The sequence below is a fragment of the Neolamprologus multifasciatus genome, chromosome 17 (genome assembly GCF_963576455.1).
Source record: "Neolamprologus multifasciatus chromosome 17, fNeoMul1.2, whole genome shotgun sequence".
Classification (NCBI taxonomy): Eukaryota; Metazoa; Chordata; class Actinopteri; order Cichliformes; family Cichlidae; genus Neolamprologus; species Neolamprologus multifasciatus.
This window is the reverse complement of record NC_140455.1, coordinates 33,699,234-33,725,396: the sequence shown is the minus strand read 5'-3', so window position 1 is coordinate 33,725,396 and position 26,163 is coordinate 33,699,234. Positions and strand designations below refer to the sequence as shown.

At 40.2% G+C, this 26,163-nt stretch overlaps 1 protein-coding gene across 3 annotated transcripts in view; it reads left to right on the top strand.

Moving 5' to 3' along the window:
* Positions 1-26,163, top strand: part of LOC146499717 (chemokine-like protein TAFA-5) — a 181,121-nt gene that overhangs the window by 23,640 nt on the left and 131,318 nt on the right. Inside the window, exon 1 of one of the 3 annotated variants that reach the window (XR_014870392.1) lies at positions 20,692-25,090. The exons of the other annotated variants lie outside the window; for them this stretch is intronic. The gene's annotated coding sequence lies outside the window, so the exon portion shown is untranslated. Of the gene's footprint in view, positions 1-20,691; positions 25,091-26,163 lie in introns of those variants that run through there. 3 annotated transcript variants of the gene reach the window in all.

Sequence of the window (26,163 nt, the reverse complement as noted above, 5' to 3'; positions counted from 1 at the left end):
ACGTACACTGTGTATGCTACATCATGCTTGTGTAGTACATTACCCTTGACAAAGTAGTGTAATATTTGCATATGATGACAGATATCGCTGCAGCTACAACAGTTTGTGAACATTTGGTACTTGTCGTGCAACTGACAACACATTCTTGTACTCTGAAAATGTTTTTTTACACACAGACACTGAACAACACCGTAGCATATATAATGTGCGGTTTGCCACCGTTAGCTAGTTAGCATTGCAATCCTCCTACCAACAGGAAATTGGTTGACAGTCCCTCCTTTTTGTGGCCACTAAAGAAAAGACATATGGCCAAAGTTTATACCTCTGTGCCAAACTAAACCGGAACCAAACAGCAGAAGCCAGATGAAATTGATTATATGGATTGCTGTGGATTATAATCATATAATGCACACCAAGTTGTGGATGTAACCAAGAAGAAGCCAGGGCTACTGCTACTAGTGTTGCTCAGATTAGCCAAACTTTGCAAACTGATATTGTATGTGTCTGACTCGTGCATTTAAATTATTACTTAGCTTTAAATGTTTTCCGTGTTTTAAACGTTTTGTTTTAAATTAAACAATTAGCAAATTAGTTGCCAGAAACGAACCCTCATTGTTTGAACAAACAAACACCCACAACCACCTACACACACACAATGGACAACCGTACCCTCAAACACACAATAATAACATGGACTGAACCACCACTCACAACCACTAGCACTTTATATAGCCTCTGTAGAAATTACCCACATATCTCACTTATCTTAACTGCACTACTGTATAGTTCTGTGTAAATAATCATTCTGTACATACGATCATTTTTAATCCTACAACTGTTTATAACTTGCATAGTTCACATTTCTGTATAACTGTATATTTCATATTTCTGTATAGTTTTTTTACTTCATATTTATATCCTGTTCATAGCCTGTACATAGCTTGTACTCACTACAGCCTGTACATACTTATAGTTAGGGATGCACCGATACCGATACTGGTATCGGGTATTGGGGCCAATACTGTAAAATGTGTGTGTACTCATACTCGTAAAAGTTAACCGATACCAACTTATTTCATTAATCAGAGGGTGGCTTGTCATTTCTGTTGTAGGGGGGGCACTAGGGGGCCAATTACTATTTTATTTATTATTTATTTTATAATTTTTTATATTTTATTATTTATTTAATAATAATTATTTTGTTTGTTTGTTTACAATATGGACACTCTGCAATAATTTAAAAGTTTATTTTATTCGCAAACCTAATTTGTATTTATTTTATTCCAAACAGAAGTGTTTATTTATTATTCCGAAAGCTCGAGACAGTGCCAATAGTTCAGTGATATTTTGTAAAATTACAATGTGGAGACTCTGCAATAATTTAACAGAAGTGCTTATTTTTCACTTGAAATTTTTTTGTGGTCATTTTTATTAAGATTTTATTTTTTATCGGCAGGGAATATAATAAAACCTGTCTTCCAATTAATTGTATTTGTGTGTGTGTGTGTGTGTGTGTGTGTGTGTGTGTGTGGTAGAAGTATCGTTTTTTTGTACTCTGTATCGGCAAGTACTCAGATCCAAGTATCGGTATCGTATCGGTTTGAAAAAATTAGTATCGTTGCATCCTTACTTATAGTTATAGAATATTCATAACATTCTTCATACCGTGTACATTATAACATCCCATAATAGACCCATTTCTGTAATATACTTACATATCTATATTATTGCTAATATATATTGTAATATATCTATATCACTAAAGCACTTCTGGATGGATGCAAACTGCATTTCGTTGCCCTGTACCTGTGCATGTGCAATGACAATAAAGTTGAATTCTATTCTATTCTAAACCTAGCTGTTTTTTCAATACTCACTCACTGAGGTCTGTGGGGTAAAGGCCATTACTTGCTGAAAAAGCTGTAAAAAAAGTGAGTTCGATTCAAACTTGTCATGTAATTCATCCTCAAATGACAAACTGTGGGAAAAAAAGAAGTCGACAGGAAGTGATGATGAGCTGGTCCTGATGTTTCTAAACAATTAAAGGAAGAAACTGAGATTCTAGGTTCATCCAGTTCTCATGAGAAGTAAGCAGCAGGGAGAATTTCATGGGTTGATCCAGGAGCTGAAGCTGTGTCACAACTGCTTTTCTACATATTTCAGGATGTTAGTGGGGCAATTTGAGGTCTTGTTGGCACAGTTTGGGCCATGTCTGGGGAGGCAGAAAAATCAATTCAGAGAGCCGATTGACCTAGAGAGCATCTAGCTCTGTGTCTGAGGTAAACTAGCATTGCTATTTATTAAGTACCAGTGCACAAGTTAAGCTACGAGCACACTTGTTGCCAAATTCAGGGGCACGACTGGTCAGATCTGTTTTTTCCCATCAAAAAAATTGAGCTTGGCTCACAGCGATAACTGCTGAACATTTGTCCAGCTCAATTACCCGGTCGGTGTGAATGGCTGCATTAAGAATAGATGAGTCAGAGAAGTATTTTAACGCACAAAATATCCGGTGTGTAAATGCTTTAATAGGCTGAGTGACAGCGACTGGCAATACAGTAAGGCAAATACAAAAAATTCACATGCACTTGCATTTCGCTGCAGAGCAAATGGAGACTCTTGCAAAAAGAAATGTAGAGACACAGCACACATACCTTATTATAACATGAGCAACAACAGCAGCTCCAACTGCAGTATGCATACATTCTTAGCTTCTTTCAAGAAATGCATGCATAAACATGCATTCACATAAAAACACACGCACACTGCATTGCATTAAAATACTCATAAGTGGTTTCCTTGAGACAGCGTAGGTGGCATGTATAGGGGCATTTTGAAATACTGAAGCATATTAAGTCTCTGCACTCTTAGACAAACTGCTCATAATAGGCTTTTCCTCAACTCAGTGGGAGTTAGCCGTGGAAAAAAGGGTGACAATGAAATACAAATGATCCTACACCTCTGAAGATTGCTTGGAGGCATGTTTATAGTCATCCATACTTATAAAAGCTTTAGTTTTACAGGTACTGCCCCAAGGTTTGGTGCATATGAAAACGAATAAGTCTTTTTGGTAAGTAGAGAACTTTTGGTTATGGATAGGGAATTATACCTTGCTTGAATGCTTTTATCCTTCATTTTCTTTTCTTCTGTTTCCTTCGCTTTCCTGTCCCAGCCCTCATATTTGCCATTTTGCAGTCCACTTTCAGGAAAGCTTCTTTTTTTGATAGTGCTTAACACACAAGTTCCTCGATTCTTGCCACTACCGTTTCCTTTTAGTCTGTTGTTTCGCTGCTCTTAAAGGTCTTCATCAGCAGCAGAGCAATAATAGGTTTTATTTTATGGTAAAGCAAAAAAAAAAAGCAAAAAAAAAAAGACAATTTTGCTTTGCCATGCTGTTAAAATCACACAGTTGCTGTCCAAAACATCAGACTCTGCCACAGGAAGCAATTTTGATGTGATTTAAATGGAGACAAAATGTGTAAAAATTCCAATTACAGCTGTGTCTACTCCCCTAGTTCTCTTTTATTTATTCCTTTATCCAAATCAGAGGAGGCAAGAAGAAAAGAATAGAGAGGGAGATAAATTGCATCCATGCCTCCTACAAACCATCGTCACTGGTGGTTCTTTGAGAAGCGTGGCTGTAGTCTACTTTGTGGATCCTGCTGTCCACTAATCATGCTCTGAAAGTCTGTTTCTGTTTCACTCAATCCAAAGTTCCTTCTGATGATAAGCCAGCACCTTACATGGTAGCTCTACTGCTGTCAGTGTGTGAATGGGTGAAAAGCAGGGAAATTGTATGGTAAAGACACCAAAATACCACAAACAGACTGATTTGGTGGAAAATAATTGATTTTATTTGGACTAAAGCCTTAAAAGGCGTTAAAATGGGCATTCACTCTTGATTTTGTGTGATCACAAACAAAAGATGGCCATCGTGAATAAAATTACAATTTTTACAGTGTAATTGCTGCTCAGCCACACGTTGGCATTTGTCAAGGAAAAGCAGAAAAACAAAAACAAGTCTAAACAGAAATGATGGTGGTAATAAATGCAAAAAAAGAAAGAAAAAAAAAACATGTTTGGGACTCCAACAAAGAAGGAGATGTAGTTGAATTTCAGCAGCAGAATCTTCTTTGTATGATGCATCCTCCAGCTGTTATCATGACCACACTAGTGTAGATGCAGTGCATCGTACAGTTGGTACTATTTACCCACGTTTGTTTGATCCATGTCACACAGTGTGGTTTGGAATAAATTTATAAGATTACAGAAATTGCAGGATGAAGGCGCCTTTAGACATTTGTCAAGTTTCCTCCTGAATAAATCTCCTAAAAAGCCCATGAAGCGTTATTAATCATCAGCTATGCTGAAGCCTTGGATATGGAACTTTTAACACCTGCGTTATTAGATAGCGCTATCATTACAAGTCACCTGCTGTACTCTGATTGTGAAAGAAACAAAATTAAGATGTGGTGATATCACATGGAGTCCATTGTAAGGCTGAGAGATCCTGACACGACTTTATAAACCAAATTCAGTTAAGTACAACGGTGTGTTTGAGGTACCGGCATATTTTGAGTTGCCTCGGCCATTCAGAACAGGAAAAAACACGCAAATTCGAGAATTGAGACGTTCATTCCGCTTTCAAGAGCTGCCACTTTCTCTCCACATGGCTGATGTCAGTGTCCCTGAGATAATGCACTGGCTGAGGTTACAGGGCAGAGTGAGGGAAGATGGGCCAGGACAGAAGAGGATGGGGCTGGTGAAGGCAAGGAAATAGAAAAGACTTCATTTCATGGTTTTTGCCTTGAGAGTGTCCTTGTGTGCTTTGCATATTTATGACAGCGAGGTAGAAAATCGGAGACAAGATTTAGAGTAATTCCCAATTGACCCCCCTGGCAGTAAAATTGTAATAATCCAGAAGCCATCTGATATTCAAAGGTATATTAACTTAGTGGGTTCACTGTCTCCCTTCTCCTTGACTATGTGACTCAATGACTGACCACATTTGACTGTGCTGGAGCACAACTGCTTTATTTGCCATTTTTATTTCAGGCTTACAGATGGGTTTTCTTTCCCCAAAACATAATGCAGATCTCTCCACCGACCCTCCAAATCCAAACCCTTACGTGACATTACTGGGTCATACTATTAATATACACAACACTTTGGGTGTGGGGAGGGTTTATTGCCTCATTGCATTCACCTCTTTAAATATTACAGTAATTCCAAGAATGCCTTCCTTCTTAGTTGTAAAGCCACAAGCTGCGTTTGTCAAAATATAGTTGCTTTAAATTGCTCTACTGCCTAGTGGAATAAGCCAATATTTGACTGTTCATTTGACATAAATGTTTTTCTTCTCTGTCCGATAAAAGTGGCTGCAGACATAACAATGCTTTCTGTGTATTGTTGTATTTAACAAAAGAGGATAATGGAGATAATTTCCGGACCAAAAAAAACCCTAAAAGCTAGTCAGTCATTACAAAATCAAAACAATTTCAAAATAGTCGACACATTAACGTCACATCCACATCATTCCTCAGCCTCATCAAAATCCCTTTTGAAAACTAAGTCCCTCAGCAGGAACCTGTCAAGCAAATCACGGAGGAGTACAAAGTGCACTGAAGAACCTCTTGCCTGGTACAGATCAATTTTCTTTGTGATCAGTCGAGCTTGATGAGATAAAAGTGTTTCCAAACGTTTTAAAGGCAAAGCTGTTTCCCTCGCTGTCTCCCCAGTCAGCCACTTTGAAGGCTTAAGGCTTTTCCCCTTCTTTCTTCTCTTTTGTTGACTACGCTAGGGGTGTTAAAGTGGGCTTCTCATTTTGTGAGCGCAGCTCGAAGACAGAAAGAAGCCACCATGCAGAAAATCATAACTAACAGTGAATGTATTGTCGAATCACAAACTAAATCTGCCCTTTTTGTTTACTTTTCAGGTCTTAAATCAAAGCTGTGATTTTTTTTTTCCTGAAATATCATCCCCCTCTAATTTGGATATTTTCGCCTGAGAAGAGGGAAGGGGGGCACGACGGGATTGTAGGATCGCAGTGTGGTTCAGGATTTAAACCGGCATGGGTGGTGGCAGTCTGTGCGAACGCCAGGCTCCGGTGTTAGCTACTAGTCTTGCCAAGGCAGGCCCCGCCACATCAACAGGATTTCCCCCTTGGCGGACAGGCTGCCGTTGCTGGCCCTCATGGCCCTTTGAAGTTATAGGCCCCCCGAGTCCCCTGGGAGAGGCTTGGGATATGATCCCTCTGCTCTCTCTCTCACACACATCCACACTTTGCCAGGACACAAATACACACATATTCGCGTGTCCACATTGATGCAGGCACCGACACGCAATCTGCTCTCGCCCAATCGAGCACCCCGAAAAAAATACGATCTGCCTCCGTGTCTGGCAGACATGCACACACACAAACACAGGCGCGCGTATCCACCGAGAAGCTCACAAACCTACGCTTACATCTGTGTAGCCTGTGCTGATAAAGGGCAAGCAGGAAGCTCCCAGAGTGCACCTGGCTCTGTGTTGATAAAGGAGCAGGTCGCGGCTCCCAGCATGCATCCAGGGATGGGCCAAGAAAAGAGGGATGAGGCTGACTGACAGAAAAAGAGGGAGATAAAAGTGTAAAGCAAGAAAAAAATGCTTATTATATATTGCTATCACCTACATCACTCCTTCTCTATTTCATGTCCATTATCAAATCCCATATAAAAGTATTGCATATTCTAGCAATTACAGATAGCAGTGTGCCTTAAGGTTCCCCAGAGAATTACAATTGATTTTAGGGGTCTTTAATTTCTCCTTGAAGGCACCCACAGTTCATTTCAGAACTCTTAATCAGTTCAATCTGTGGGTCTTAGATGTTCAAATCAACTCTTTTTAACTGTTTTATAATCAAGGTAATGGGGAAAGAGAGATTTTGCTTTTGCATTTTCTACTTTAAAAGAATAACCTTCTTTTACAGTCAAATCCCCTCTGTTTTATAAATCAACCTGATCTGATTAAATAATAAACCAAAAGAATCCAATCTTTTTTTTCTACAATTAATCCTGTTAATGTAACTGACAGAGGGATAACAGAGATGGCTTGCTATGATAAATAAGTGCAAATGCATTCTGTAATACATGTTGTAAAGCGTGCATGCAATTTTTGCAGAGATAGAAAAATCTATAACATAGATAAATCTATAACATAGATAAATCTATAACATAGATAAATCTATAACATAGATAAATCTATAACATGGTAAATGGTAAATGGCCTGTATTTATATAGCGCTTTACTAGTCCCTAAGGACCACAAAATGCTTTACATATCCAGTCATTCACCCATTCATTCACACACTGGTGATGGCAAGCTACATTGCAGCCACAGCTCCGGCAGCAGAGGCGAGGCTGCCGGACACTGGCGCCACCGGGCCCTCTGACCACCACCCGTAGGCAACGGGTGAAGCGTCTTGCCCAAGGACACAATGGCCGAGACTGTCCAAGCCGGGGCTCGAACCGGCAACCTTCCGATTACAAGGCAAACTCCCAACTCTTGAGCCACGATCGCCCCGATCATACAGTTCTCAAACTCACCCATCCAAATTGTTGAATTCAGATGTTCCAGTCACTTTCATGGCCACAGGTGTATAAAATAAAACACATATACAGACTGATTCTACAAGCATTTGTGAAAGAAAGGGATGCCACCTGTGTAACAAGTCCAGTTGTGAAATTTCTTCGCTACTAAATATTCTATAGTCAACTGTAGGGATGGGTACCGGTATCCGGTGCCATGATGGCACCGGTTCTGACATAAACGGTAGTAACCAGACCGAAAAGCAGCGCACATTTCGGTGCTTTATTTCGGTGCTTTTTTCCCTGAGCTGTGATACACTTTCTTCTTCCTTACATTTGTATTGGCGGTTGGCAAACAACTGAAAGGTGCATTAGCGCCACCAACTGGTATGGAATGATACGCTTTAGATTCTAGCCAATCATTTTACGTTCCGAGGATAGTAGGCGGGTCCAGGTACGTACGTTCTTTTAGAGCAAAGCTACAGATTAAAAATGCCCAAGGCGAAGCGGTCAAAAGTCTGGCTGTACTTCACAGCAAAATATGCAAACTCAGCAGCCTGCAACAAGTGCTTTAAGCTGATACTGTGATACTGTCAAAGGAGGTAACACCTCAAATCTGATGAAACACCTGGCGCCGCATAGCGTTCTTTTTTAAAGCCGAGAAATGCGCCGTATTTGATAGCTTGTTGCGAGACCTCACACCGTGCACATCTACTGCTTGTGGGTTGCCTGTTATCGGACCCGGAATTAGCAACATCCCCCAAAAACCCGAAGAGGAGAGTCCTGGCCCCTTCCCTTAGCTGTTCTTCTCTGCATCAGTAGCTTAATGTTGTTCGTGTGTAATTACGTTGAGTAGGCTAACCACGTTATTACATTAATGCATGTAAGGTGAACTAGCAAACACCATCATAGCTACATGTGGCTGTCTTCTTGTTTGATGGCAGATACTCCCTTCACCCTGGCCAAAAAGGCTAAAATGACCAAAGAAAAAGTGGAAAACAGCTAAACATAAGAGGATTTTGGACAAAGTTTGTGTTTTTTCCATTGTTTAAGCACTGCTTCCAGCCAAGAGTGATACCATATATGCCCCATAGCTGCAGAAAAGGCTAACATTGTTATCTTTTTACAAAAAAACAGCTGAACATGAGACGTTTTTGGACCAATTTTGTGTTCTCCATTCTTTAAGCACCGGTTTGAGCACCGTTTAAGCACCGGCACCGTTTCAAAAGTACCGGTTTGGCACCGGTATCGGATAAAACCTAAACGATACCCATCCCTAGTCAACTGTTAGTGGTATTATGACAAAGTGGAAGCAATAGTAAATGATAGCAACTCAGCCGTGAAGTGGTAGGCCACATAAGGAGCATAGTGTGCAGAGGTCACCACCTTTCAGGAGAAACCTCCAAACTAGCTCAAGAATAGTCCACAGAGAGCTTCATGCAATGGCTTTCCATGGCTGAGCAGCTGCATCCAGGATTTAAATCCCCAAGCACACTGCAAAGAGTTGGATGTAGTAGTGTTAAAGCACGCCGCCACAGGACGCAGTGAAGACGTGTTCTCTTGAGTGATAAATCACATTTCTCCAAGTAAATCCAATAGATGAGTCTAGGTTTGGTGACTGCCAGGAGAACAGTACTTATCTGACTGCATTGTGTGACTTTGCAAAATGTAAATTTTGGTGCTGGGGAGATTATGCTGTCTGGTTGTTTTTCAGAATTCAGCTCAGCTCAGCTTCAGCATACCAAGACCTTTTGGACATTTTTGTATACCCAACTTTGTGGGAACAGTTTGGGTTATGGTGCCTTCCTGTTCCAACATAACTACAGACCAGTGCACAAAGCAGTCCATAAAGAGATGGATAAGCGAGTTTGGTGTGGCAGAACTTCACTGGCCTGCACAGAGTCTTGACCTCATCCTTATAAAACATCTTTGGAATGAATTAGAGCAGAGACGGTGAACCAGGGCTTCTCATTCGGTATGGGTATCTGACCTCACAAATGTGCTTCTGGAAGAACGGTCAAAACGTCCCACAAACACACTCCTAACCTTAAAGAAAGCCTTCATAGAAGACTTGAAGCTGTTATAGCTGCAATGTGTTGGCTGACATCTTATTAAACCCAATGGATTTAGAACGGGATGTCACTGAAGTTCATATGCTGAAGCCAGACGGGCGAATATAGTGTAGCTGTTGCCATAGTGTCAAACAGATATATATGTGTATATATATAGATAAGTAACACTACAGATAATTAGCACCTCAGTTTAAGAGTGCTGTAGAATTTTTAGTTGTTTCTATTCTCTCTTGCGGCTTTGCACATATCCAACCTGCTTTGAGTGAAAAAAACTCTAAAAACCAGTACGGTACCTACCTGACACCAAACAGCTGGTAAACAAAGTTGGATTTCTGCAACTAAATAACCAGATGGCTTTTCTTTGCAAGTGGTTTGCACGAAAACATATCTGGAAGCAGCAACAGTAAATAAATTATTGAGTAAACTGTGTTGTACTAGTTATGTAAATAGGCAGCTGTTAGTGATCAAAAAAATGAAAGTGGATTGTATTGTTGACTTATTTTCTTCTTGTCATCATACCTTGCGTCTGCTGGGCAGGGGTGACCGATAACCATTGTTTTTAAAAGGAATACTGATAGTGTCAATTAAAAAAAACTATTTTAAAGCAGCGAGTTTATGCATAACTTGGGTGTGGTCCCTTCCTGTTCCAAGACATGATCCAATATATTTTTTAGAGATTTGATTTGGTGCGGAGGTTTAACAAACGCAGTGAGGTTCATAGTGTGTGCACAATCCTCTGTGGCAGTCGTAGTGGTTTCTACATCAGAGGTGAGATTGACATGCAGACTTTCCGCCTCGCCATAACTGTTTAGGATTGTCCAACCGTCATTTTCTGTCACAGTATTTTCAAGATGTAGGAAATACCTGCAGGACTTACAGAGAGGCTTAAAAATGAAACAAAAAATTACTTTTTGTTGTTGGTATCTCAAAAAATGAAGCAAAAGCCACTAAGGCCACGACATAAAAAAATACGAGCACAGGTGAGTCGGGGCTATGGGTGAAACTAATCAATGACAGCAAGACAAAGTACAAGAGACAAAGGAGTAGCAAATTAAAAGAAAGGTAAAATAAGGAGGACATACCTAACATAGGGAGGTAGGCTTGACAAGGGACGTAGCATAATCTGAAACACAAGAAGTCAACATAAGTGTAACACAAGCAGAGTCTATATATCCAGAACATCAATGACTAGAACTCTTCATAGTATTAATACTTTTATTAATGCTAAGGTAACAAAGGAACACATAAATAAAAATTAATTAGATAGTAACTATTAGCTACGATTACAAAAAATACAGAAAACCTCAACATGACAAACAGAAGGACTCAGAGTCAAACTCATAGACTTTAACATCTTCAGTTCAAATGTCTCAAAAGTAATTGGATGACAGGCAGCTTCTTGGCCAAGTGCGGCCTGTTCCCTCATTATTTTAAGACAAATTAAGCAAACAAAAGATCTGGAGTTTATTCCAAGTGCTGAACTCACATTTGGTAGCTGCTCAGTGGAAATCTCAATATGAAACCCAAAGAGATGTCGATGCAAGTTAAGGATGATATCGTTGAGCTGAAAAATCAATATAAACCTATCCGAGAGGCTGAATCTACAATCCGCTCCATTCTTTAAAAGACGGAATGAGCTGACCAGTGAATGCAAAATGCCAGGAAGACTGTGAAAGACAGCTAAAGTGGATGATCACAGAATACTTTCCTTAGTTATCAAAACTGCCTTTACATTATCTTCACAAGTGAAGACCAGCCTTGAGGAGGAAGGCATATGATTGTCAGAGTGTACAATCAAGAAATGGAAAGCCAGATTACAAGAACGTACTGTTCTGGGGAAAAAAAAACTTTGTGGACAAAATTAACTTGTCCCTGAATGAAGGGAATAGAATAGTAGGGAGAACGAGCTGAAGCACATTGTCTGTCAGACTTGGTGGATGCAATATTATGACATGGACATGTAAGGCAGCGAGTGGAACCGGGTTCTGAAGAGTACATGGCTGTACTCTCTGCTCAGATTCAGCCAAATGCTTTAAAACTGATCAGACGCACTTCACAGTGCAAATGAATAGTGACCCAAAGCATACTGCAAAAGCAACCCAAGAGTTTCTGAAGGCAAAGAAATGGGATAAGTCAGTCACCTGATCTCACCCCAGTAGAGCAGCTTTTCAGTTACTGAGGACAAAACTGAAAGCAGCGACCTACAAACACAAAGGCAGCTCAAAGCTGTGGCAGTGAAAGTCTAACCGAGCAGGAGGAATCGCAGGATCTGGGGATGCCCACGAGTTCTAGACTTTAGGGAGTCATTCACTGCAACAAATGTTCATCAAATATTTAAATTCCTAATTCAAAATCCACAGAGACAAAATTACAAAAAAAGTGCCATTGTCCGATAACTAATGGACTGGCTTTATCTTCACATGCTCGTCTCATATTTTAGGCGCCACACACAGACCGTCTTTTCAACTAAACAGTTGCAAACAAGTTGTTGAAATAGTTTAATTAATTAGCCCTCTCTGTCAAGTGTTTTTCCTACATGATTTAAATACTTCTCGGCCTCTCCATTTGCAAATTGACAATTATAATTATTGGATTTTGCCTAGAGGGGGAGAAAGCTAAGGATTTGAGCTCAATTTATTGGGATTAATTTAATTTATGTTTTTGAAGATTGCATGTACTAATTGATTAGCTTTAATCTAACTAAATGTGGATGTCACTTTGCTCATGGCACTGCGGATTATGTCCTGACGCCTGTGGCTCGGGTTCAGCTATTAGCTCACTTCCTCGAAACGTCTTGCTTTGCTTATCTGGCCGCGAGCTGACAGGTGTTTGTTATACACGTCAATGGACACGGAGATTGATTGCGCTGTGGACGGCTGAAAAGATTAAGAGAGAGGGGAAGACAGACACATAAATAAAGACAGAACTTAGTGGGAATGACAATTCAAGAGTGCAAGAGAGTTAAACGGAAAGAAAACGGGGGTAGGGGAGGGCAGAAATCAAAAGAGAATCAATGAAGAGAGAGACGCTTTCAACTCAGTGCTGAGCTTTGAAAGGGACTTCATCAAAATTGGTCTCTTCGACTCTCCCTTCCTCCCAGCCACCAATACTCCTACTGTTGACTGTGTGCTCCATTAGCCAGCGGCTTGGCAGAGGCAATGGTAATACTGCAGGAGTTGCCTATTATCGATATGCTCATGGCAGCCGTCCTTCATTCTATCTTCCACTATTAGCTGTGAAGGGACAAGAGGGAGTGTGGCAAGGGGTATAAAGGCAAGGCTGGGCTCACATGAGTTTATTTGGAGTCTGCAGAGAACAGTGAGAAACAACGGGCACAAATATCCAAGGAGAATGTGGAAGACACGAATGTTTAAGTGTCATCTGGTTTGTAGGTGCTGTCATTCTTTTGTGCAGAAATTACTGGTTTGGAGATGGTAGGCTGAACCTTGTTTTTCACGGTCCGGTACCCAGCACAACCCCCCTGCCCTCCCCCCAAAAACCCAACAACATCTGCCCTTTTTTCCTCATCTCTCTAAAATTGCACTCTTAACCACGGCCATGTTACAATAGTACCATTTCCTCCAGAAAGTGTATACTGGAACCACTTGTGTTTTCTTTATCTCCTTGTATGCTCAACCTCACATTTCCTTCTCTTCTATCCACGACTATTTCCTGTTTGTTCCCCTCTTTAATTTGCTTTCATTTGTATTTGTCTCTCCTCTTGTACAACTCATCAACCTGTCTTTATCCTCCACCTCCTCCTGCCTGCCAAGTGATTGAGAGGCATGATGTGATGGAGGGAACAGAAAGAGGAAGGGCGATGGGTAATAAACCCCACCCCCTCGCTGACTTTCCTTACATCCCACCAAGGCACATAAGGGTGTGGTGATGAGGTTGGCAGGGTAGCAGCAAGAACTTGCTGAGGAATCACAAATTCTTGCACTTTTCCCCCCTTTTTTTAATGCCGCTCCACCGGTAAGGCCCATGTAAATAGTTGCGTCTTGTAAGCAGTCCAGATGACAGGCAGCAGATGTTTACCCCGGGGCTTGGTAAATCACAGGTTAGTCACTTTCATTATGGACCTTCGTCAGTTCCCCAGGGGAAGAACTTGATGGGCATTAAGGCAAGCTTGTGGCATGAATTGTAAATAACACAGTCAGTTACTGATTTTCGATGCACCAAGGAAACTTTTAAGGCCTTTGCTTCAAGAAGCCGTTGCACTGACATTTAAGGTAGGACTGTAATTTTCCAGCAGCGATACTCAGACTAATATACACAATATAGTACACATCAAATAGGAGTATTAAAACTCTCCAACATAATAATTTTCATGTGTATTATTCTCCAGTGTTGTGGAGATTAGTCCAGTCTTGTAAAGCTCCTCCACTGCAGTACTCATAGACTGGTGACCCCAGCATGCTTAGTAGATGAGTACATTAGATATTGTGCAATACATTTTCATATAACTAAACATAGAATATTACCTGTGAATAAATCCATTCTCACCACTTTGTACTTGGACAGTTAGGGTAGAGCAGGTCGTGCGCAGTGTTGGGAAGGTTACTTTTAAAATGTATTCCATTACAGATTACAGAATACATGCCCCAAAATGTATTCTGTAACGTATTCCATTACTTAACATATTATCATGCACTTTACAACTACATGAATGTACTATTACTGTGTGATTTATTACTATTACTGAAGGTCCGCGGCTCCGAACCGTAGTAAAGGGACCTCTGGCTAATACGGTGGGTTCTGTGTCGGGCTCGTAGCCGAAAAATAGCTTTACTTTGTTGTCTGGGTCAACTCTGCTTGCGAGAGACAGAGAGAGGAGTTGAAAGGCTGCTCCAACAGAACTTATTGTTTTTGGAGGAAAACACGAACACAGTGTACAGTCGAGTCTTAATAGCTTACTTACAACTGGGCTCGTCAGGCACTCTTCTTGGCTGCAGTGGTTATTATTATATTTACATGCTTCCAGCTCCCGTTTTTGCTCGATGACAGCTCGTACTTTTCGACTCTCCTTTTTCTCCCTCCCTCGCTCACAGACACATAACGAGTATGGCAGTCCATTCTCCCTGCAGCACGGACTACACTGCCTATGATGCTACATTCTACATTCCGCCTATTAGCTTAGCACAACAACAACAACAACAGGCGCTCTCTCACCCAGGAAACACGCAGAGCGAGAGCGTCACCCTGTAACCATGGCAACCGCAACGCTGCCGCCTGGAACAACAGAACGTAGCTGTCAAACAAATCCCAAACAGGCCTGACCCGCGACAATATGAAACAGGGAAGTACCACCGTGTAATCCATTTATTTCAACAAAGTAACTGTATTCTAAATACCACCTTTTTAAACGGTAACTGTAACGGAATACAGTTACTCATATTTTGTATTTTAAATATGTAACGGCGGTACATGTATTCCGTTACTCCCCAACACTGGTCGTGCGATTCAATATAGGCTGCTTCTAAAAAAGTAAATGCAGTTGATGATTAGAAAAAAGCATTACAAAGCAACTGTAGAAAATGCAGTTTGAAAGCATGGAAAAAATATATTTGAAATTATATTATTGTCAATAGAGGCATGAAATAACTAGTGATATGCTGATCCTGCTTTTTGTTGTCTCAATAAGGAATTTGCCATCAATCTTCAATTAATAGGCTGTTTTTCACTGTCACTAAGAATCAGCCTATCATGTGTGAGGCGGCATCAGCCTTTACACATCAGTTAAATTAAGAGATATTTGTTACTTAAGAAAACAATAACACCAGGAACAAGGCAAACATTTACCATTAAAAAAAATCTTATTTATTTATTTATGTGCACGCATCTATTCCCTTTCACATCATCGAGTCTCGACAATACTACAAGTCATTTACAATCACACTACTGTCTTTCTTCTCCTCCTCTGCTCGCTGTTTCGCAAGGTCAGCATCTACTCACTCGCACACAGGCCAGAGACGACAAGGGTCAGGTAAATCAACAACTCCTTACATTACTATAAGAGCGATGAAAATTTTGCAACAAACATTAGATCTAACAAAGAAAGAGAGCCTGACAAGCTGACAGGAGCTCCGTTGATGGCACTTTTATATCACTGTCGACTGAACTGACCACCGTTAGCTATTCACAGCTGAGCTATACAAAAAACTGCAGACTACCAAACAGAACTTGTGAAATAGCTCCAACCTAGCCTCATACTAGGTACTCATTCTCTCCAGCAAAATGAACAGGTTGCCCTGAGAAGTAGAAAAATATATTACAAATATATAGAACAGAACCGAACAGATCAGACCTCATAGCTCTTACTGTTGTCACAGATACCTGAGTCTCAGAATACGTTTGTTTTTTTCTTATTTATGATACTATTTCTGTAGTCCATTAATTGGAAACGTAGATCGCCTTTTTTCATAGAAACTTTGACATTGTTAGTGACTTTATGCCACTTAAACACTTAATAAAGGCTGATACTTTTTTAACATTCAAGACAAGACGTTAAAATGTTTTAAATGTGGTAATTAACATATGGCAAATATCACAGTCTGTGTGCATATTTTGTAAGCAATACACAGTGCAACACAGACACTGTTAACATGCTACCATTTTTCTTATTAGCCTAACAAAGTAGGGCTTGAAGCCCTTCTGAAACTGTCTTGCAGCTCTACAGCTGTTATTATTTTATGCGATATGTGAATATTTCGTGCCAGACCAAAAGTCAGTAGATCCCTGCATCGATCAGGATTCATTATGATTCATGTTTTGGAAAATAAACTGGTTTCTAGATGTCAGTTGCTGTGGATTCATGTACAGTGTGGACTGTGTGGTTGTTTTCTGTAACTTTGAATGGCTGGGTCACATACTTGCCAAAACCTTTTTCACAAACACTGATTTTTAGTGTTTGACATAAGACCAGTCAGTGTCTTCCTGTCCACAAAAGCAGTTTTCTGCTTGTTCCACGGTAGCACATGAAGCCAGTGCAAGCTGCCCATGTGTGTGTGTGTGTGTGTGTGTGTGTGTGTGTGTGTGTGTGTGTGTGTGGCAGCCAAGCAGGCAGTCAGACATCATGCGGCCACTGTATCAAACAACAGCAGTGGATGCCAGCCACACTTCCGCTCTTCACATGAAAGGAAGCAGGATGGAAATGTTTGTGGTTCAGGGGAGAAGATAGAGGGGGGGGAGGAGAGTAGGAGCAAATGTGGGGGGTGGGGGTAGGGGGGTTAGTGGTCGGGTTGAGGCAAGGAGGGATGGATGGGACGGATGGATGGCTGAGCGGCCAGAGGAGGCTGCCAGGCACCCAACTTTCCTGCACAGATGGAGCCTCCTCCTCCTCCTTTTCCACCTCCTTCTCCCAACACTGCCCAGCACCAGCCAAGCAGTCCACTGACTGAATGTGTGTGTGTAAGATCTATGTGTTGGGAATTTTAAGGTGTGCAGGCTTATTTGTGTGCATTTTTTTAAATTTATTTATTTATTTTTTAGTTTGGAGCATCCCATAGTGTTTCTGTGAGTGTGCAGGATTTGCTGAGATACAGGAAGGACTTATGTGTAGGGTGTGAGGTGGTTGGTATGTAAATTCCCTCCAGATGGAGAGAAATTCAGGTCTCAGCTCATTTTATAGGTTTTTTTAAATGCGTACCAAGCTTAAATCAATCAATAAATAAAGCAAACGTCGGTAAAAAAAATTAAATAAAAAGAAAGAAAGAAAAAATGTGCATTTGTGGGCAGAATATTGTTGGTGGATAAATATGTAAATGCCCAGTGCTGCTGTGAAACATTGCCATTTGCCTCTAAGCATTTTGGGCCTACTTTAGATGCAAACACATGAGTGATCAGAGTCGAGGCTTTGCTTGATAGCGCTCTTCTTGAGTAAGCTTCCATGACATACGCTCCCTTTCCTCTCCTTCTCTACTAAGCAGTCCGCCGTCCTCTCTTTTGGTTAATCAGTCTCTTTCTCTCTCTCTCTGTTCACCACTTGTACATGTTCAATTAACAACCCTCTTCTTTTTTTAATCACCCAGCAGATCTTAGCCACACCAACAGTATGACGCTCTCGCCGCTCCCCGTTGTTCATGTAAAACTAGCACCTTCATGCACCGATAGGTGTGTGTGCGTGTTTGTGTGTGTGTGCCATATCAAAGGAAACATTTGACTCCACCTTGACTCCTTCATGGATCAGTCCCTGCAATGAAAGCAAGAACAGACATCCGTGCCCTTGGCAGCGACACAGGAAGATGATTATCAGTGAGTGTGTGTGTATGTGTGCGCGCGTCCGTAAATGCTGTATGTATATGTGGGTCTGTGTAGGAGAGATGTGCTGATAAATATGTTAGAAGCTGCCTTTGACTCACGACTGGATGCAACCTTGTGCGATGCTGTACATCTGGGCGGGATCACTGATCTATAAATTCATGTGTGTGTATGTGTGATCACTCGCTCCTTTTTTCCCTTCACACTTTCCCTCACACAGCAAACACACACACACGTATGAGAGAGAGACACACAGGTTGCAGAGCCAACATGTGCCACTTGCCAACACCCCGCAAAACTAATCTCATATCTACTTCTGCTGCTGGGAGATTGTTTGTGCGACAACCCTAAGGAGAGCCGAGAAGGCAGAGAGGGGATAAAATCAAATCTAGCTCCTGTCACCGGCTCAATTCTCAAAGTGATCTCTGTGTTTGTGTGTAAAAGCGACATAAAACACGTGGGACTAAATATGCGTGTGTGTGTGTGTGAGTGCTCAACTCTTGTACGTTACTCCCGTGAAAATTGAGTTTACGCTGTTCACTGGTATGCCAAAGTTACTGAACACTGTGAATATGGCTGTGGCTCAAAATGAGTGTCATCCATCCTCTGCTCTGCTTCTATTTGCCCTTCAACTAAAAAGCCTCTTGAGTCTACGAGAATGGGTGAGAGCATTTTTTCTACAGCTTCAATATACAATGCAGGTGGTGCCATACCCTCTGCGCTGTGGAATAAGAGATGAAGATGGAGCTCTTACATCTCTATAGCCGGGGATAATGGGATTCCAGGCCATATTTTCATGGGGTAAAGAGACAAAGCCCGGTTGGAATCAGTGTTGATCCCCTGTCTTTTTAAAGCTGTCAGAGGGAGTTTGAGCCCTGAAGAGGCCAGAGGACGGGCTCTGTCTTTACAGTGTTTGTCATCTTCCTCATTTTCGCTTACTTTATCTGCTTTTGTTTCTTTGAGTCTGTCAACATGTTTCTGCCTCCTTTCTCTCATAGCTTTCTGTCTTGTTGCCTTTGTATTTCCCTTTTTTCTCACTATATGCTGTCAGTCTTTTTTCCTTTCTGTTACAGTCTTAAAACTATCCTGTCAATGAAGTATTCAAAATATTTGTCTGCCAGTTTAAGGCCTCTTTTTGAAGGACCATGCCAGTTTCTTTCAACGTCTTGCGTTGACTAGAACAACTTCTGTATAGGCTTGGTTATTCTGATCATTTCTAATGCGTGCTTCACAAAAATACTGTAATTCAACCAAGATTTTTAGAATTGAAAAATAAAAATACAGGCTCACATCTTACAACTCAGCTGGAAACAGGTCAAGGATGTTGTTGGTAACATGTCATTGATAATGTGATTGGGTTAAGAAAGAGAGAGTGAGAGTCTTTTATAAGTAAGTGGGGGGAGTTTTGGGATCGTCACAAAACCTCTGGGGGCAAAATTGCAACTTGTGGATTTCGTCCTCTAACGTCATTAAAATATTTAGAGAAAATGGAGGAATCTCTGTATGCAGAGGGCAAGGCCAAAACCAATATCAAATGAAAGTGATCTCCAGACTCTCAGTTGATGCTGCATTAAAAACAGACACACTTATTTTTAAATGTTTAGTAGTGACAAGCTGAAAACTTTTCATATATATATATATATATATATATATATATATATATTAGGGGTGCAACGATACACAAAATTCACGGTTCGGTTCGGTTCGATACTTTGGTGTCACGGTTCGATATTTTTTCGATACAAAAAATAAAATGTTCATGCCTTTTTAATTTGTCATTTATTAAAATTATAAATATATATTTTAACTCAAAAGTACAGTTTTTAAATTTAATGTTGCTGAAACAAAGTAATAAAAAAATAAATCTATCTGATCAAGAAATCCCTCATCTTTGGAAAAGAGAGTTTATTACAGAGAAATGGATCTTTCCAAAATAAAAGCTATACTATACGCTTCTTCTGGGCTATATTCTCAGCAGCATATTAAACATATCAGGTCCCCATAAGGAGAATCGTGTGCTAACGGCTGTCTAAATGACTCGGGTAAAGTTTGTAGCATGCGTGCTTGTTGTTTTTGTCTGCTTTCACTTGTCTTTGCACTAGGATGTCGGAGTAAATGTGCAGTCATATTCGTCGTGTTCCCACTAGTGCTGTCAGCGTTAATCTCGTTGAAAGGACGTTAACGCCACAACACGGTAAATCTCCGTTAACGAGCTACCGCGGATCGCCACATGCGTGGGGCTGGACGGCCAACACGTTAATGAGCTAACTGTGCTAATGCACTAGTACCCACCAATGTAATTGAGCATTGCGTGGCACATCCGACATACTGTTTTACTTTTGTCCATGACGCGCTTACCTTCAGGGTCATACGTCACATGACAACCAAAATAGTTCCAAACGCCAGATCTGAATGAGGGTGGGGGAGGTTCAATTTGCCATGTTGCAAGGAGAGCTTAACTTCTGTCTTGCTAGCTTGCCCTGCGCTCAGTGAATCTGCGTTCGACTACTCTGCCTAGGCTGCACTGTCGAGCGCAGATCCACTGAGCGCTCAACACAGACAGCATCATCAGAAGAAAAGTTGATAAAATAAATTAACAATTTTGTATTGTTGATACATATGCGTACCGAACCGAAAGCACTGTATCGAACGTTCAATATCGATACGAGTATTGTTGCACCACTAATATATATATATATATATATATATATATATATATATATATATATATATATATATATATATATATATATTTATATTTATATATATATATATATATATATGAACAGATTTCCTTTCCTGATTTCTTTTTTTTCATATATTGAAGCCTTACCAAGACAATATGACAATGCATTTCAAAAATGTTCATGTTTTACTGTTACAACAAGATCAGCCGCCTGTTGTACTTGTGGTGCTCCAAGCACATATTTTGCCAACAGGGCAGTTGCACAGTGCTCTCTGGTGGACTCAAATATGCAACACCAACACTGGTAACTTGGCTGAAGGGTGTTTCTCCCATGCGTTCTTTACTTTTTACATTTCGAGTTATCAGCCTTTATGAATGTAAATACAGATATATCAACAAACAGCCATTATCGGCTCATATATTGGCCCTGTCGAGATATTGGTCGGGCTCTACTCGAGCAAGAATGCATTAGCTATTCATTTTGTGGAGATTAAGTTTAGTATTTCAGATGCTAAATCTTTTTATGTACCCTTTGCTATTCTGAAACCACAGACGAGCATATTAGTTTCTGTGACGAGACCTCCGAACAGGTCTTTTGACTGTTTAATTGAAGGCTAGGTGTCTACAGTGAGGAACTGCATCTGAGTGAAGAGTCGGTGTATGAATCCAATATTGTGTGTCCATCAGCAGCCTGTGGTGACAGGCAGACTGTGTTAGTGTCTGGCTTTCTACTGAAGTGTCGCTGCAAAACTGTGAATCATCTCACCCTTCATGTCACTCCATATGCTTTACTCGCTCTCTTCCTCGTGCCCTGGTAGACTTTTTTTTTATTTTTTTAAATGTCTGACCCCTTTTTCTCCCCTCTTTTCTATGGACATCTTGCTCCATTCTGGCTCCCTCTCTTTTCGTTTCTTTCTCTCTGCGTGCCGTCATCTAATAATCACATTTCTTTTCAAATGCCTTTCTTTTTTTTTAACTCACAGATGAATGCAGGCCTCCCAGGGTGATATTCAAGGTTACAGCAATCTAGTGAGCGGAGCTCTTTGTTTGTCTTTCTTTTCTTTTTTTTCACTCGTGCCAGACAATGCTGCTACCAAATATTATCATTATCTACTCTATTTTCACAATTGAATTTTGTTCTGGCCAGAGAGGCCACAGCCTCCCCTGCTTTAATGCTATTGCTGCTTTTCAATTTCCGTTGTATTGCTTTTCATCCTGTAGCAGCCAGCTGTGCATCATTAATTCACAATGTACTTTAGACGCATTGAAATACTATATAAGAATCCAGTAATGATCCAAAACACATAAAAACGGGTTTGACGTATTTTACAATGCAAAATCAATGTAGTTACTACAAAATTGACTGGACTGATATGTATACAGAATAAGACACATATTGCAGGAGGATTTTAATTTTGCCTATGGATAAGGTGATTGGGCTGTCGTATGCTGAGAGCTCATCCATTATTCTCTGCCTCCCCGCCAGAGACTCAGTGATGTGTTCCGAAATGCACCAACAGGATATTTTGACCACATTTAAAACCAGCGACGATGTTGCCCACGTGGGAGATTGGTATGAAAATTGAGACTCAAGTCAATTAACTTTCTTTCAGTCAATCGAGAATAACACAGAAAGAGCGGTTCATTTAAAGTTGATAGAATATTGATTTTTAATTACACGGTAACAGATTGAATATGACATCCTCATTACAAAAGTTGATCAATATTTAAATGATGAAGTCAGCTATCCTCCGAAAGTGCTCATGTTGAAAGCGAACTGAAGTCCGCCACAGAGAGATATTTGCGTTGACACTGATGTGAGCTGCCGTTCCTTGACTCTGTAATTACAACAGTTTAGCAGCGATGGCGCTTTTTGGCTAAAAACTGAAACAGATTAAGACAGTTAATAATGCTGTCAATTTTATTTATATATTGGAAACTGCTGTATATTGTGTAGCGCCACTTATGCTGTGCTGTTTACGAGTCTGATTTCCAAACATGTTCAAGCTTTCATTTGTGAATTTGATTAAAAGAAATGAGACTATGCAGCTTAAACTGTTTTTTTAAATTACTAATATGATGACAGATGTGTTTTAGAAACTTCCAGGTCACTAATAATTAAAAATATGTTGCTTTGAAATATCTGTTAAGTCTGTAGAAAGAAAACAAAATGTTCTTTATCGTTTGGGCTTTCTGGTGGAGCTGAACTTGCTCGTCATGCAGTGGGTCTCATTAGCTTACCCAATGCTTTCCAAACTTTCACTTAGAATTTCAGTTTTAATCACTTATAACCTCCATAATTTGGAAGACAACCAGAACAAAACCAAAAAAAACCTTGCCAACAACCTCAAACTGCAGACGTGCTGCTTTGCATGACACTACTTTTAAATTTGACAAAGGTGATGACCACTGAGACTTGCTACAGTTTCCTAACTAATAATTATTCAGTGCAAATTTGTCTTTTTTATGTGTCTGTTATTTGTGTAAGACCAGGTTAGCTACATTGTTTGTGCTCAATGGAAACCCTTCTAAAATAGATCCAAAACAAAACAGGTGGGATACCTGATCCTCATAACCGTTAATGGTGACACAGGCACATTTGGTTTTTAATCTGTCTCCTGGGTATCATTACCAACAACTCTCCCTGTGGACAATTAAAACACTTGCTAGATACACTTGTGTTTGGTGCTGCTGATAATTTTGTGTTAAATATTTAATTATCAAAGCTGTTGCTTTCATTTGCCATTTAATTTCAAGATAACTGGGCAGTAACTAAACTGTAAACCAAACATGGTTTTGTTGTTGCTGTTGTTAGAGCGCTTCAGTCTGCGCTGTCATTCAGTTTATTGAACACGACGTTACATAATTGCGTAAAGGAACCATTGTAAGCTAAAAGAAAGCACCATTAGCACTTGCAGGAGTTTATACACAACAAAATATTACTATATTACCCCAAATATTAAGCATGACTTATCTTTTCTTCTAGAGTGTTCAAGAAAGTGCCATTTTATAACTGGAGTTCGGTTTGCTGGACGAAATCAACTTCAGTTCTGCTGTAGGTCTCTTCTTGTTAAAAGGGGTTTTTCCTTCCCACTGTCACCAAGTGCTTGCTCACACTCGTTTGTTTGATTTTTGTGGTTTTCTCTGTATTATTGTAGGGTCTTTACCTTATAACATAAAGCGCTGTGAGGCGGCTGTTGTTGTGATTTGGGGCTATAAAAACATTGAATTGAAACAACTCATTGAATCAACCTGTAGCTCAGGTGGTAGAGCAGGTCATCTACTGATTGGAAGGTTGGTGGTTCGATTCCTGGCTTCCCCTAGTCTGCATGCCAAATATCCTTGGGCAAGATATTAACCCCAAATTGCTCTCCGATGCATCCATTGGAGTATGAAAGTGTGTGAATGCTATAAAGCACTTAGAAAGATGTGCTTGTGCGACTGGGTGTGAATGGGTGAATGCACAAGTTGTGTAAAGCGCTTTGAGTGCTCAGATGAGTAGAAAAGCGCTATATAAGAACCAGTCCATTTACCATTTATCTATTTAACACCCTTACTGTGGTAATGACTATGCACATTTTACTATTGGAAAAACAGGCTTTCATGTGTTTTAGTGTCTGACACACACAGCTGGATGAACCAGAATTACACCTGGATCTGACCGGGAACAACTGGCAGGAGGTGACAGTAGAGATGCCTTTTCGTTGCTTGTTTTTCTCGTCTCACTACAGGAAATGTAAGAAGCTTAGTAGGGGCCTCAAGAGAATGAGTCCATCACTATGTCAGGCTTCCGGTAACACAACTTAATTAAATATGTTGTGCGTGAGCTTTAATCATGAATACTGTTAAAACTTAGTTGTGTGGGTGACATCGTTTCTAATTAAAATCATGTTAAACGTTTAAGATGTTTAGATTAAACCATCAATATGCCATTTCCTGTATCACATTACAACATATAATGATTTCTATGTGGGTCGAACGTGGCTCATTTTCCTTGCATACTGTCGTCATAAAAGCTCCTAAAGAGATGAAATTCTAAGAGAAGCAATACATGCAATGACTAAAAAATGTGCAGCTGAATAAAATACTCTTGTCAGGTTACTCAATTATTGACTGCAATGGAAAGTAGGCAGAAAACCTTGACAGAATGCTCCAAAAAAATGTGCATGCTCTGTAAACCACTGAAAGAGGGGTTTGTTTTTTTTTGATTCGGCTCAGCAAGGATATCATGTTCTCCAAGAACAGAAGTGGATTAGAAAAGGAAAAGGAATTCAAGTATTTTTTCTATTTTTTTTTAAGAATACTTATAAACCCGTCATAGACATAGATCTTTATCTTTATACCTCAGATGTTTCTACCGTTGATATCCTCATGAGTTGCATAATGAGTGAAATTAGACATATTTACTAAAAACACACAAACTTCATGGTGTGGAAAATTAATTGACATCTCCCTAACGAATGCTTCACAGATATTAAGGCAAAAACAGGACAGATATCTAAGGTGGGGTCTTTTTAGGGCTGGGCGATATGACCCAAAATTCATATCTCGATATTTTTTACCTGGATGGCGATATAAGATATATATCTAGATATTTTTTAAGCCATTTTAAGCCATAAAGTAAGAACAAAAAGAGAGTTCTTAGTCAAAGCTGTGTCACACGGGCACTTTTATTAACATAGAGCATAGATGTACATAAAATTTACTCAAAAATAAATTATGAGCATTTATTAAATAATAATGTTGCATAAATAAAAGAAAACAATGTTGTTTTTGTGCATAACAAAAAGCTCACAATTGTGCAGTCAAAATGTAAACTAAAAGACGCAGAGCATAGTAACAAAGACAGATTTCACAGCTGCTCTGTTCCCAACTTCTACTGTGTGACTGACTGACAGCATTGAGTTTGAAATCCTCTTCGTAACCACGTCTCTTAACAGGTGCCATTTATGGTCCTTATACACAGTAGGGTAATATTACGTTGAAGCACAGTACGTATCACTCCGCAAGGCTCCTCGGTCGCCGTAATGCTCTGACAATCCATCAACCGGTGCAGCACCTTAGCTTACCAAAGTCGTATTAAAACATTTTTTGACAGATTGCTGAGCGCTGTGTACCACATAAAATCGGTTCGCGGCCATCAAGCACAACCAGAATTCATACATAAGGCTTTCAACTTTTGAGAAAATGAAAAGATTTTAGGCTGTGCAGCGCCTCTGGGCTGCATGGCGTTAGCGTGGTTAGCTCGTTAGCGTGGTTAGCTAGCTAACACGTTGACGGCGTCCAGCCCCACGCACGGGGCGATGCGCAGTAACTCGTTAACGGAGATTTGCCGTGTCCATCTTGTCGCTGCCTGCAGGTGAAGCGATGGGGGGGAGGGGGGTTTGTGTTCAGTGAAGAAGGGGCGAGGCCGAGTAATGTTGCGTAAAGACAAAAGTGGACGAAAGAGAGGCAAACTTGCGGCTCCACAAGTATAGTTATAACGTAACATAGACTATATCTATATAAAGGATATTGTCACATCTTATATCTCGTATAAAAATATATCGATATTTTTTAAAAACTCGATATATCGCCCAGC